Source organism: Castanea sativa, chromosome 4, assembly GCF_040712315.1.
Source record: "Castanea sativa cultivar Marrone di Chiusa Pesio chromosome 4, ASM4071231v1".
Classification (NCBI taxonomy): Eukaryota; Viridiplantae; Streptophyta; class Magnoliopsida; order Fagales; family Fagaceae; genus Castanea; species Castanea sativa.
Window position 1 is genome coordinate 3,226,707 of NC_134016.1, and position 15,945 is coordinate 3,242,651.

The window sequence follows — 15,945 nt, forward strand, 5'->3', positions numbered from 1 at the left end:
CATTGACATAACCATGTTAATATACTAGAATATATACGGATGAGGGAAGTATAAAATATAATACGCAAGAACATGAAGTTTACATGGTTCATTCTAACGGCCTAGGTCCACAGAATAAATTCTTATAGGCTACAACTTTAATATATGAGAATGTAATACAAATCAAGTATTACAATGAACTATAACATAGTTATAAATAGTAAGTTAAACCCTAAACTAATAGACTTCTAGTACAAAGGAAAGGCAGAGGCATAGCCCCTTAAAACTTCCTTTAAGGTCATCTACAAAATTATAAATCATTACTAATATTTGCTTACTCGATTTGGAAGCAAAAAAAGAAAAAGAAAAAGAGAATGAACAACAACCATCGTGATTCTCTTAAAATTTATTCTGCGGTCATCCCATAAATTTGAGAATTGGATTCAAAAAAATAAAATTAATAATAACACAAAAAAATAGGGTCAGTGTCATTCCTCCCAAGTATAAACAATTTCAATTTCAAATTAATCAGTAGTGTCAACCAAAAAAACAAAAAAAACAAACCCATATTTATCTTCGGGCAAGGCTTAAGTACAATACTTAGATGTTATTCTTTAGGTTTCCCTCTTAAAATTTTGCCATGTGAATTTTTTTTCATAGGATGGAAGTGTATTTTTTAATTAAGTAGTCACATGGTTAAATCTTAAGAGAGGAACCTAAGAAACAACACCTAAGGTATTGTACTTAAATTTTGTCATTTACAAAACTTAGGTCTTTGTGGAGTGATCAATTAGAAGTATTTTCAAAATTTGTAGGATTCTGAAACAAATTAGTTAATTTATTTTTCTCAAAAATAGAAAGAAGCTTCAGCTAATTTAGCTTTCCAATATTGTACTTTTCCAAATATGTATTATTATGCTTTAGAAGATCGTATCCAATGAAATTGACTTATGCATGTTTTGATTGACCAAGGTGTGGAGCAATTACAGGATAAAAGCTTGCATTTATCGAGTTATGTTGAGTGAAAATTCTGAGACGAGATACTCACTTGGGTTGGTTTCATACAACAATAATAAGACAATATGTGTGCCAGAAGAATTTGTTGATGAACAACACCCTTTATTATACAAACCCTTAAATCTTAATGATTATGCCCATGCACACACGGCATCAATTGCTGAAGGAAAAGAATAGTTCCTATCCATGCCTACTGTGGAATTTGAAGTTGAACGTACTCTTTCAGCCCAAAGAAACTCGTCTCTTGCTAATTTATTTCAAATTTCAATGCAGTGTGTGGTCACTTATCTAGTGACTTGCTTTCTTCTACTTTCAAAAGTGTCTTTCAGTAGCTTGTAGGGCTTCCAATAAGAATACGTGGGAGAAAATGGGCTTTTGCCCCTTTCAGCAAGAACAAGTAATAAAATGCTCCTATTCTCAAACTATTTAGCCATATGTCCCTGTTTTGAAATTCGATTTTTTAAAAATTGAGTTACTTGCAAAAATTTACATGGAACTTAAATTCGATGTAAATATTCTTTTAAAAAGTTTTTGCCTATAACTCGATTTTCTAAAAATCGAGTTTTTCATTGAAAAACAAGGGCACATGACTAAATAGTTTCAGAACATGGGCATTTTGCTACTTGTACGTTTTTAGACCCCTTAAACACAAGTTGTTTAACCTAATTATTTAGCCAAATGATTACTTAGATAAATTATTTAGTTCTAGGTTAGCACATTTATGTGGCGTTTGGTACGGGGGATCCACATTATTCCTGGCATCTAGATTCCCAGGAATGTAGCTATTCCTATGTTTGGTTTTATTGGGAGATTCCCAGGAATGTGAGATGATAATGTTTGGTGTATTCCTAGGAAACTTAAATGAATTATTTTTTTTTCCTATTTTGTCCTTAGATTTGAATGTGAAGTACCAAGCCCATTAAAAAAAAATATTCCTTTAAATAAATAATGAAAAAATATATATAAACTATTAATTAGTCCTTTAAAAAAATATCTTACTCTAAATAGATAGATAAAAAACATTATATAAACTATCAATTAGCAACACATTCATTAAAACTGTGATCTAACATTTCAAAATGACAAGAATAATACAAAAATAACTATTAGCAGAGTTATTTATCATGTTTATGTTGTTTTGGCGGGAAAAGATAAAGACAAGAGAGAAGATATTGATAATTTGTTTTATAGTTTATCTTAATTGCTTAAATGATAAGGAAAAATGGTTAAAATTGTCAATTTATAAAAAATACAATTTCTTTTAAGTTTGGGAATCTGGATTCCCACCTATTTTAAAGGGAATCCACATTCCTACTGAGAGGGGTTTAAGGATTCCCCTGGCATCTGATTCCCTAGCGTAATTTGCAACCAAACATGAGAATCTTTAAACATTCCTGGGAATCCTAAAACATTACCCCGTACCAAACGCCACCTTAAATTATATCATGTAAATAATGCGGAAATATAAAGAACACAACAGTATAATAACTCAAGAAAACTTAATCGGAAAAAAAACTAGGGAGGATTTAACTTAACTTTCCTCAAAGTAAAAAGTAAATCAACTATGAAAGAATTGAAATTTGTACAATAAGACTTAGACCACTAACATCTTATTACTACCTCGAGTAGAAACTTGCTACCTTGAGTAGAAACTTACTACCACGACCACGTGACAGCTCCGAGTCCACTAACTACTTCTTTCCTTAATCTGCTGCAACCACAAGTTCTCCTACTTGTGACTTTGAGACTCCACTCAAAGGTTTCAGATTTTTTCTAAGTTCTTTAAGCAGCAACTGAAGAGATTATTAAGTTCTTGACGTGAATCTTGATCTTGATAACTCTATGTGTGTGTGTGAAGGTAAACACTTCAAAATCTCACAAAAGATTTGAGAGCTCGGATTTGTGTTAAAAACACAAGAACTGTTTAGACCCCAAATTAATAAATTACGGCTCGGTTGGTTTTACTCTAACTTAAACTAAGTGCGGAATAGAGTAAATGCAAGTGAACAAACAATAAAACTACTCTAAGCTATATTCAACAAATCACAGTAGTAAAATGAAAGCTAAAAGAGTAGGGAAGAGAAATGTAAACACAAGATAACATGCCAATGTGTTATTGAAGAGGAAACCAAAGAACTCGGAGAAAAACCTCTCTACCACCCTCCAAGCGGTAAATCGATCCACTAGACAATAAGTTGGGATACACAAATAGCAAGAGACCCTCCAAGCCTAATCTACCCAGTGCACCTAAGCCCTCCAAGCTCCTACTCCAATAAGGCTCCTCCGAACCGTGTCTTGTCTAGTTTTCCGGATCCTGCAATGCGCCTGATTGCATCTGCTAAAGCTTGGCTTCTTCCAATACTTCCCAGCAGGACTAAAACCTCACTTGACACTCAGTATGGGTGTGGTAAGTGTTTGGGCTATCAACCTCTCAAGGATTTGGAAATGGAGAGGTAGGAGTAGAGGAAAATCACAATGGATGGTGTAGAGAATTGTAGGTATGACAATCTCTCACTCTCAAGGGTTTGTGGCTAGGGTTTGTGGTTAGGGTTTTCTTTCTGAAAAGCTCTCTACTCAATATGTGGGTAATGATGGTATATATAGTGTGTATGAGGATGTAGTAGAGCAGATATGAAAAAATAGCAAAACAGACTGTTTCGCAGGTATCTCGCGAGAATGACTTACCCGCTAGACACTCGCGAAAACCAGCTGTCTCCATCCTGTCCTGACTCTTCGAATTCCAGTCATGTGCTGGGCACATGCATCACTTCACGGGAAGCCTACTTACGAGCTACCCGCGAAAACAACTTTAGTCTTCAATTGCCTTGAGTCTTCACACTCTCTCTCGCACACACGACCTTTACAAATGAAACCCACATAAAATATAGGGTACAAAAAATTGAACAAAATTACAATCAAATTTGGCACGGAATTAAAACCAACACAAAATAGTTGCAAATTACACCTTTACAAAATTCAACACACAACACTCCAAAGACTTCTAAAACATAGCTAGGGTTTTTCCTTTTATACCTGGAGTAAAACATAAAATCTTACACGTCAAACGGGCTTAGGCTGAATTGAAAATTCTGCAGAAAATTAAATCTACACGAGTTTTGATCGATCGAGTCTAACTTTCGACTCGATCGATCGAGCCTTGCAGATTTTATCCAATAAATCCTGCAATCACTCAATTTCAATTTTACAATTAAACACATTTTGAGCAAGCCTAAACCTAGACTCTATGTTTTCATGGTTTGCCAACATATTACAAATTGAAGTTCTAATACACATTAGTTCCTAAAGTCTTAGAACCTAACACTTGTTTTTGATGAAAGGAGCAATGCCCCATTTTGGCCAGAATATGTGAATGAATAAAAGTTTATGTACTCGATATTACTCATAAATAAATGTCTCCTGACATCAAGAACTTGATGATTCTTGAATTTGGTCCATCCATATGCATGGTTATTCACTTTTACATGGACTTAATTTGTTGCAAAATTTTGCATTTCAAGATGTACCTGACAATATAAATTAGTGGAAATACACTCTCCAAGTCTGAACACACCAACAACGACTCATAGCTTGTCTTTGGATAAAGACATTGTTGATTATGCAAAAACTTTAAAATGATGGAGTGTACACATTATTATGATTTAAAATCTCATCAATAACATATTCTATTGTTTGATTGTCATGTAAATAGAAAATATAAAATGATCGGAATTGTAAGTTTTTTGTAATTTGGACTTGTCCTTGTGTATATAATATTGTTATCAACTAAAAAATTTAATGACACTGAATTTTGGCAATATGACTAGACTTGAATCAAAATAACTCAATAAAAATTATATTAAAATAAACCTCATCCGTAAAGTTATTCAAACGACTTTATTTTCTAGTAAGAGTAACATCACGTCCATTTAAAAATTGAAAAAAGGTTTTGGTCGCCAATAATTTTTTTTAACTAAGTATGTATAAATACGTTAATTTTTTTTTTAATGATATAGAAGAACTTCATTCAGATTATGTTAATCAACTAGCAATATCTAATGGAATCCATACTATATATGTCAAGGGTCAGCCCTTGGCCAGAGGCTCTACTAGAGAGGAAGGCCCTCTAAATTTAGGGCAATAGCCAATAAGTATTTTATTTTTAATTAAAAGAATATGTGAGTTGTATATTTTTTTTTCTCTACTCTTAAGAAAACCTAAAAAATTATGTAATGCTATTGTAGGGGTATTGGGCCCAGTAATTTATAATGGACGGCCCAACAAGGTCTTTTGGGCTAGAAACCCAAATCCGAAAACATCAAAATGATCGTGGAGTATTTAAGTGTCCCATACCGTCCGAGGAGTAGATTTGTCCTCGGAATGTTAAGCCGAGGATACACAGTGTACGTGGAGGACAGTAGAAAGAGCGGTGGAATGTCTAAAGTAAAGCTGCTACCACCGCCCATATATTAAAGACTCTGTAATTGATACGCGGACAGCATAGATGGAAGGATGGGACCTGAGCATAGAGCTTGGAACTTGGTCCCAAATCCCAGCGGGCTTTAGGGAAGAATGGATGGGACAAGTATCCAAAAATCAGGGTTGCAGTGAGAGAGTGGAAGATGATGAAGAGAAGAGGAGGAGTATAAATAGGAGAGAAGGCATAGGAAGAATGGGGAGGCTTTTTGAGAAAGGAAAAGGGTATGATAATCAATACTTGTATCCACACTTAAGAAATACTATTAGAAACTATCCTCGGAAACAGTCCGAGGAGGAATTCTCAATCTTACTTTTTGCAAACGATTCTTTGTTTTGTTCCATTGGGCCCAAAGCCCGTTCTTTTTGTGATTTTCTAAAGCCATCCTTGAAATCTAAATTACAAACCCATCCTCTACAAATTCATTGTGAAGAAAGGCCTTTCAAGCCCATTTTCCTCCCAGTTGTGGTTTGGAAATTTGAATTGTGTCCTTACAATTGGCGCCGTCTGTGGGAATTTAGTTTTTAAGGAAGTTTAGGGCATCATGGTAGGGTCAGAACCACCACGCAGTGCAGAGTCCGTCGGCTCCCAGCGTGAGGATCACTCCATGCATCCTGATCATGGAGAGAACCGAGAAGGAAGTGTACATACTACACACACCATCAGAAGTGCTAGTCATTCGCAAGGAGGAAGTAGAGTCCCTTATGAGAGAAATGCCAGGGCCATGCAGAAAGAGATTGACGGCCTAAAAAGGAGACTGCGTCACGAGAGAAGAAGGAGAACTCCTCTGGCCTCTGACCCCTCTTCGGAAGGATCCGAGGATGACAATTACGAGCGGAGATCCAGAACTCCCCCAGGTGAATATGTCTCTTCCGAGGAAGACAATCTGCATGAGAGGCGGGGCAGAGACTACCCCCCTAGGGGCTTGGGAAATGACGCAATGGGAAGAGCGTTGCACCAAATCTCCAGATCACCCTTCGCGCGCAGATTGGAGGAAGGGAGGTTACCTCGGCGTTTCACACAACCGGCCTTCACTCTTTATAATGGTCGGACGGATCCTGTGGAGCACGTAAGCCATTTCAGCCAGAGAATGGCAGTGCATTCCAGGAATGAAACTTTGTTATGCAAGATTTTTCCTTCTAGCCTAGGGCCCGTAGCCATGAGATGGTTTGACGGCTTAAGGGCAGGCTCCATTGATTCTTTCAAAGAGCTTACTAGAGCATTCGGTTCTCGCTTTATCACGTGCAAAGAGTTCCTCGTCCATTGGATTCTTTACTATCCATGGCCATGAGGGAAGGGGAAACCCTGAAAACGTATTCGGACCGATATTGGGAAATGTTCAACGAAATCGACGGAGACTTTGACGATGTAGCCATAAGGACCTTCAAGGTCGGCCTACCAACGGAGCATGACTTGAGGAAATCCTTGACGAAGAAGCCAGTAAGAAGCGTACGTCGACTGATGGATCGCATCGACGAGTACAAAAGGGTTGAGGAAGATCAGCAGCAGGGAAAAGGCAAGGCGAAGGTTATCCCACAAGAAAGGAGGGATTTTAGGTCGGATCGATACAACAACAATAGGCCTACGCGGGATTTTTCCAGGCAGGCTGGTCACATACCCCCACAAGTGGTCAACACCGTCTTCAGGGAGCTGGTGCAGTAGCTATTGGAGAAAGTAAGGCATGAGCCTTTTTTCAAATGGCCGAATAAAATGGCAGGAGACCCTTTGAGACGCAACCAAAATCTCCACTGCCATTATCACCAGGAGAGAGGTCATACCACCGAGGACTGTCGCACTTTGTGGAATCATCTGGAACAATTGGTTAAAGAGGGAAAGCTGAAGCAGTTTCTGTACGAACCCAACGGGCGAGGAAACCAATCAGGAGTGGCAAACCACGACGGTCCTTCATCCAGACCTCCTCTAGGTACTATCAATGTCATTTTTGCAGCACCTGGTAGGACTGGCTCAGCTCCTTTCAGGGTAATGTCAGTTGCTCGAACATTTGCCGAAGAGTCACGGGATCAGCCGAAGAGGATTAAGGCAAGTATCCTGCCAGTCCTAAGTTTCTCCGAAGAGGACAAGATCGGGACCATCCAGCCTCATGATGATGCCTTAGTGGTAACCCTCAGAATAGGGAACTATGATGTAAAGAGGGTAATGGTTGATCAAGGTAGTGGTGCAGATATCATGTACCCTGACCTATTTAGAGGCTTGAAGTTAAGAGTTGAAGATCTTATGCCATATGACTCACCCTTGATAAGCTTCGAAGGGAGAGCCGTCGTTCCAAAGGGACAGATTAGACTGCCTGTGTAATCAGGTCCGGAGGTGGTAGACGTAGATTTCATCGTGGTCGATGCTTATTCTCCCTATACGGCTATTGTGGCGAGACCTTGGCTGCATGCGTTAGGGGCTGTTTCCTCAACCTTGCATGTCAAAATCAAATTTCATTCTGGAGACCAGGTGGTGGAGTTACTTGGGAGTCAGTCTGTGGCTCGACAGTGTGTCACGGCTGCAATTCTGCGTCGACCAGAACCGGACTCCCCGTCCTCGGCTAACGGTGAAGCATAGCAATCAAAGTCTCTTCCCATAGCCGAGGTAGATGAGGCAGTATGTGAAGAATTGGAGAAAATTATCATAGACAATGATCCTGAAAAGTTCTTCCAGGTTGGAATTCAATTGCCGAAGGAAGAGAAGACAGAGCTGATTTTATTTTTAAAGAAAAATATGGATGTGTTTGCTTGGAACACGTATGAGGCCCCTGGGGTTGATCCGAACTTCATATGTCATCATTTAAGGGTCAATCCAACTGTAGTTCCGAGGAGGCAACCACCTCGGAGGTCCTCAAAAGAACATTCCGAAGCCGTAAAAGAGGAAGTGCTCAAACTCAAAGCGGCAGGGGCTATCAAAGAAGTGTTTTATCCTGAATGGTTAGCCCATACTGTGGTGGTGAAAAAGAAGAATGGGAAGTGGAGAGTTTGTGTAGATTTCACAAATTTAAACAAAGCTTGCCCGAAGGACTCATTCCCAATGCCTCGGATTGACCAGTTAGTTGACGCTACCGTTGGGCATCCTCGGATGAGTTTTCTCGATGCTTTCCAAGGTTACCACCAGATACCCTTAGCCGCCGAGGACCAGGAGAAGACTGCATTCGTCACTCCTACAGGAAATTATCATTATAAGGTAATGCCTTTTGGACTGAAAAACGCAGGGGCTACCTACCAAAGGATGATGACGAGGATGTTTGAGGCACAGCTAGGAAATACTATTGAGGTATATGTGGACGATATGGTGGTAAAGAGTAAAGAAGTTTCTGCACATCTGGAAGATCTGAGCAACACTTTTCAGAAGCTAAGAGAGTATAAATTACGGCTCAATGCCTCTAAATGCTCTTTCGGTGTGGGGTCGGGCAAGTTTCTAGGATATATGGTGACTCACCGGGGAATCGAAGTGAATCCTGCTCGTGTTAAGGCAATAAACGGCTTACACCCACCTCGGAATCCTAAAGAAGTGCAAAGGCTAACGGTGTATGACCGTCGCTCTCAACCGATTTATATCTCGGTCCGCGGACGGATGCGAGGCCTTTCTTTCAATTATTAAATAAATGGAAGGGTTTTGAATGGACCGAGGAGTGCGCGATAGCTTTCCAACGGCTAAAAGAATATCTCTCGCGACCACCGGTTATGTCTCGACCGAGAGGTTGATGAGATTCTGTTTGCATATATTGCGGTGGCTAACCATGCTGTTAGTTTGGTTCTTATCCGAGATGACAATAACATCCAGAGACCAGTTTATTATGTAAGCAAATCTCTGCATGAGGCCGAGCTGAGTTATTTGCCACTGGAGAAAGCTATCTTGGCAGTGGTACATGCTACACGAAGACTTCCCCATTACTTCCAGTCTCATACGGTTGTTGTTCTTACACAACTCCCTCTTAAATCAATTCTGCGAAGTGCAGATTATATGGGAAGAATTGCCAAATGGGGAACTGTCCTAGGAGCTTTCGATATCAAGTATATGCCCCGCACCTCTATAAAGGGACAGGTCATCGCGGACCTTGTGGCGGAATTTGCTGAGCCTTCGTTAGAAGACTATCAAGAAGGCATGGGTACGAAATCAGTAGGCATGATTTCGTGTGAAGGGCCTCCATTATGGAAAGTCCATGTTGATGGAGCAGCAAATCAGAGGGGATCAGGTATCGGACTAGTTTTGATATCCCCAGAGGGAATTACTTTTGAGAAATCTTTAAGATTGGGATTCTCGGCCACCAACAACGAAGCAGAGTATGAAGCCGTCCTCGCAGGGATGAACATGGTTCATAAGATGGGAGGAAAGACGGTGCAGATGTTCTCGGATTCACTATTGGTGGTAGGCCAAGTGGAAGGGAAGCTAGAAGCAAGGGATTCCAGAATGCGAGAGTACCTAACCCAAGTCAGGTATATGCAACCTAAATTTGAGTCTTTTTCACTATTGCATATATCCAGATGTGGCAATACCCATGCCGACTCATTAGCCACGCTCGCGACGTCCTCGGCACAAAGTCTACCACGAGTTATCCTCGTTGAAGATCTGTTGAAACCCACTGGGACGGATGGTAACTCCCCTCAAATTCTTCAAATTAGGACAGGGCCTAGCTGGATGGATCAAATAGTAACATTTCTCAAAAATGACATCCTGCCTGGAGAAAAGGCTGAAGCAGATAAAGTTCGCAGGAAAGCCACTCGTTTCTGGTTATCCGAGGACCAAAAATTGTACAAACGTTCCTTTTCGGGACCATATTTGCTATGCATACACCCCGAAGCAACAGAGCTACTTTTGAAAGAGTTACACGAAGGGATTTGCGGAAGTCACACATGAGGAAGGTCTTTAGCTCACAGGGCCCTTACTCAGGGCTATTGGTGGCCAAATATGCAGAGAGAAGCGCAAGATTATGCAAAGAAATGTGACCAATGTCAAAGGTTCGCTCCAAATATACATCAACCAGGTGGAGTCCTGAATCCTCTATCTAGCCCATGGCCTTTTGCCTAATGGGGCTTGGACATTGTTGGACCCTTCCCCAAAGCAACGGGAAACAGACGGTGGCTTCTCGTGGGAACAGATTACTTCACCAAATGGGTTGAAGCTGAGCCATTATCAAACATCAGAGACACGGAAGCAAAAAAGTTTGTATGGAAGAATATCGTTACCAGGTTCGGCATTCCTCATACTCTCATTTCAGATAACGGTTTACAATTTGATAGCAAAGCCTTTCGGAAATACTGCTGTGATCTTGGCATTACGAATAAATATTCCACTCCGGCTTATCCCCAAGGAAATGGGCAAGCCAAGGCTGTCAACAAAGTAATAGTGAGCGGACTCAAAAAGAGGTTGGGTGACGCCAAGGGGAGGTGGGTGGAAGAACTGCCACATGTCTTGTGGACGTATAGAACTACACCACGAAGATCCACAGGAGAAACACCCTTCGCCATGACTTATGGGGCCGAGGCAGTAATCCCCTTAGAAACTGGGTTCCCAACCCTGAAGAAAAGCTCCTTTATTCCAGATAGCAATGATGATCTGATAATGAGAAACTTAGACTTAGTTGAGGAACGGCGAGAAAGCGCCATGGTTCAACTAGCTTATTATCAACATAAGCTCAAGCAGGGGTATGATTCTCATGTGAAACTTCGACCTCTTGGACCAGGTGACTTAGTACTAAGGAAAGTTTTGGGCACGATGAAGAATCCTGCGTGGGGAAAATTGGGGCCCAACTGGGAAGGACCTTATCGTATTACTTCGGTAGCAGGAATAGGGGCCTACAATCTGGAGGATTTGGACGAAAATGTTGTACAACGTCCCTGGAATGTAAATAATCTACGAAGGTACTATTACTAAATAAAAGGCACTTCGGCCGTTCTTTGTTGTAAACTACATTATATTCGTGATCTTTATTCGTCTAAGTATCAAGCTGAAACTTGGTATGCCTGGATCCTCGGACCACATACCTCGTCTAAATTGATATTCTTTACTAAGTGTTAAACAGAACCTAAGTTACGTCTGGTCCTCGGATCACCTACTTTGGGGAAATTAACATTTTAAAATTATTCGTCTAAATATCAAGTTGAAACTTGGTATGCCTGGATCCTCGGACCACATACCTCGTCTAAATTGATATTCTTTACTAAGTGTTAAACAGAACCTAAGTTACGTCTGGTCCTCGGATCACCTACTTTGGTAAAATTAACATTTTAAATTTATTCGTCTAAGTATCAAGCTGAAACTTGGTATGCCTGGATCCTCGGACCACATACCTCGTCTAAATTGATATTCTTTACTAAGTGTTAAACAGAACCTAAGTTACGTCTGGTCCTCGGATCACCTACTTTGGGAAAATTAACATTTTAAATTTATTCGTCTAAGTATCAAGCTGAAGCTTGGTATGCCTGGATCCTCGGACCACATACCTCGTCTAAATTGATATTCTTTACTAAGTGTTAAACAGAACCTAAGTTACGTCTGGTCCTCGGATCACCTACTTTGGGAAAATTAACATTTTAAATTTATTCGTCTAAGTATCAAGCTGAAACTTGGTATGCCTGGATCCTCGGACCACATACCTCGTCTAAATTGATATTCTTTACTAAGTGTTAAACAGAACCTAAGTTACGTCTGGTCCTCGGATCACCTACTTTGAGAAAATTAACATTTTAAATTTATTCGTCTAAGTATCAAGCTGAAGCTTGGTATGCCTGGATCCTCGGACCACATACCTCGTCTAAATTGATATTCTTTACTAAGTGTTAAACAGAACCTAAGTTACGTCTGGTCCTCGGATCACCTACTTTGGGAAAATTAACATTTTAAATTTATTCGTCTAAGTATCAAGCTGAAACTTGGTATGCCTGGATCCTCGGACCACATACCTCGTCTAAATTGATATTCTTTACTAAGTGTTAAACGGAACCTAAGTTACGTCTGGTCCTCGGATCACCTACTTTGGGAAAATTAACATTTTAAATTTATTCGTCTAAGTATCAAGCTGAAACTTGGTATGCCGGGATCCTCGGACCACATACCTCGTCTAAATTGATATTCTTTACTAAGTGTTAAACAGAACCTAAGTTACGTCTGGTCCTCGGATCACCTACTTTGGGAAAATTAACATTTTAAATTTATTCGTCTAAGTATCAAGCTGAAGCTTGGTATGCCTGGATCCTCGGACCACATACCTCGTCTAAATTGATATTCTTTACTAAGTGTTAAACAGAACCTAAGTTACGTCTGGTCCTCGGATCACCTACTTTGGGAAAATTAACATTTTAAATTTATTCGTCTAAGTATCAAGCTGAAACTTGGTATGCCTGGATCCTCGGACCACATACCTCGTCTAAATTGATATTCTTTACTAAGTGTTAAACAGAACCTAAGTTACGTCTGGTCCTCGGATCACCTACTTTGGGAAAATTAACATTTTAAATTTATTCGTCTAAGTATCAAGCTGAAGCTTGGTATTGTTGGATCTCGGATCATTTACTTGGGAAAAATTAATACCTCAGATATTTGCGTAGACCATATGCCTTATCTTTACATAGTTCAAACTAGAGATCCAAAACGAAGAAACAAATACTCAAAATGCATCACTTAATGCAGTTCTCGGCATAATTAAGCCTTCCTGGGGTATCAATTTCAATTCAAGCTGTTGTTAATAACTTTGGTAAAAGACAAAGGGATGATATTTATGGAATGATATGAACAGAACATAGCAAAAAGTAAGAATCATCCAAACAAGTAAAACAAACATTCGTGCTTATATTAAATTCAAAGTAAGTACTTTTTCAATCACATTTAGAAATTACACTTAGAGATAAAACAAAATAAAAAACAGGGGGAAGGAAGACAGCAGGCATTCATTGTTTCAGCTTGATCTTCAGAGGGCCTTTGGGGTCTTTAGGAGATGGAAGTTGGACCGAGGACTCAACGGTAATTCCTTTGCCTTTGGGATCATCTGTCAAGGGTATTGGATTAGCTTGATCACCCAATTCATCATTCGAAGATACCTGAAGGTCACTTGAGGGCTGTACGTCCTCAAGCGCCTCTTCTTGTACTGGATCAGCTTGCTTAGAAGCATCTTCAGGAAGAGTTGAATCCTCAACCAAATCAGCCCCCTTATCCTCAGATGATCCCTGGGCAGCTTCTTGGGCAACTTCAGGAATGGAAGAAGCGCGAATTACGGGAGGATAGTAGACACTCTCTGCTTTCCAAAGAGTGGAAGAGGCATCAACCCCAGCTTGGGAAAGTGCCTCATTCCACACTTGGAGGCAGTAATGCCTACATACCTCGGGAACCTGAGCCTTGAAGGTTTTAGTGACCTCCTTCACGCCTATATCATAACCGTCTTGTTCGGCTTGGTCCCTTGAGATCTCGGCCTCTTCTTTTGCTTTCTCGGCCTTTTTCTTCTCCTCAATGGCTTCCTCTCTGCCCTTAATGGCTTCCTCTTTGGCCATCTCACACTCGTCCAGATCTCTCTTAAGATCCTCTACGAGCCTGCGTGCTGTTAAGAGGTTGTTGTCGGCTTCGCGGAGCTTTAGGCGCTGATCCTCGGCTTGATTAGACGTGGTCATTAGATCAGCCTCCAAGCCTGCCTTATCACTCTCTGCCTTGGCCAACTTTGCTGTGACCTCCTGCAGTTTCTTCTTATGAAGGTCCGAGATCTTTTGGGCGGTTTCACGCCTGGATTCCTCGGCCCTCAAAGATTTATAGGAGTTGATGGCAATCTCCTCTGCCCTATGGGCAGATTGAATGGCCTACAAACAAAACATATAAAAATCAGACATATATATATAGGAAATAAAAACAAAGGCCAAGATTTTAGAGAAAGAAAACTTACCATTGCAAGCTCCTTCTTCAAAGTCATGAAGACGGTATGGTCCCTTTTCTTTCTCAGCTCAACCATATCCTCGGGGAGTAACAGCGCCTGCTCCAAAGCATCCGCGACGCATGCAGCTGTCCCTTCATCGGAATTCCTAATGGACGCATCCACAGTAATGGCCTCGTCATCCATAGACATATCAGGGAGCCATAAAGGGGCGCGCACGGCCACCTGTTGGTCAGTTCTTCTCTCCGACCTAGTCTGTATAGTGCGGGCCTGCTTTGCACCCTTTTCCACCTCGGGCTCCTTGGAAACAGAGCCCTTCCCTGCCTCCACCACTTCCTTTCCTTTCGGCTGATCCCTTTTTCTTTTGAGATCAGCTATGGTGGTGCGTTGGGTTTGGGAGAATGGGGGAGGAGGAGGAAGCCTAGCTTCAGGGCCTTTGTCAGCACCCTTTTCTTGAGTCCAAGGGCGCACCTCTTTTGGTGGTTCTTGGACTTGGGGGGCCTTATCAGTGCCCTCAAGGACATCCTTTAGACTGGGCTTAGTCTTTCGTTGAATGCCCATAGTGTCAAGTTCTTCAGTAGTAACCTTTAAGATATGGGTAGAGGTGCCGAGGATGAAAGTTGAATCTTCAGGAGAGTAGGGTTGATTAAAAACCTCAAAATCGTCCTCGGAATCTGATACCTCAACTACTTCTTCTTCTTCTTCCTTTACAGTGGAGTGAGAAGGCGCGGCTTCACCAAATGTTAAGTTTGTGGAGAAAGGAACTGTGGGAATCCCAACCGGAACGAATTGTGGTGGTTGGATTGGTTGGGTGACCAAGGTACCTTGAGGAATGGCAGTCCCCTCCGGTAGCAAAAAGCCCTCAACAGCAACACTGATCCGAGGAAGACGAGGATCGTGGGCTTTGATCACGCACTTCGGCGCCTGAAAGGCTTTGGATATTGGATTGTAGCCGAGGATAAGATGAGCTGCTCGGAGTTGACCGTCAGTATGCACAAAAACCTCAGCTTGTAGGATCCTATCCAACCGTCCGAAGTCAACGAGATTGGGATGACGATCCGCGGCGTGTGGATCTGTAGAGTTGTCCAAGTAAAAGAGGGTAAGAATAAGTAAAAAGACAGAGGATAATAGTATGTAAAAGAAATTTCACCTGGAGTCCCTTCCCTTGTCGGACAGGGGAGGCCGTCGTGCCAATTTCCTGATATGATCAGGAAGTCGTTTTTTAGGCCCTTATTTGATTCAGGCAGACATTGAATTAGCCTAACCTCTGGGTATCTAGATTTTAGGTAATACTCATCTTTTTTGCTTAGGTAATGGAGGTTATAAACCCAGTTCACGTCGTGGTGAGTGAGCCCTAAGTTCATCTTCTCATTTAAGGCATCTATGGAACCTAGGATCCTAAAGACATTTGGGGCGCACTGGGTGGGAGCTAGTCTAAAGGCCCTAAAATAATCCCTAGTCACGGTTCCCATGGGAATTTTCATTCCCCCTTCGATGAACGCAATCATCGGGATTACGACTTCCCCCGTTTTTCTTTTTGTATAATACTCTTCCTCGTTACAGTACGTAATGGATACATCCGAGGGAATTTTGTACCTAGCCTTAAACTGCTCTATCTTTTCGT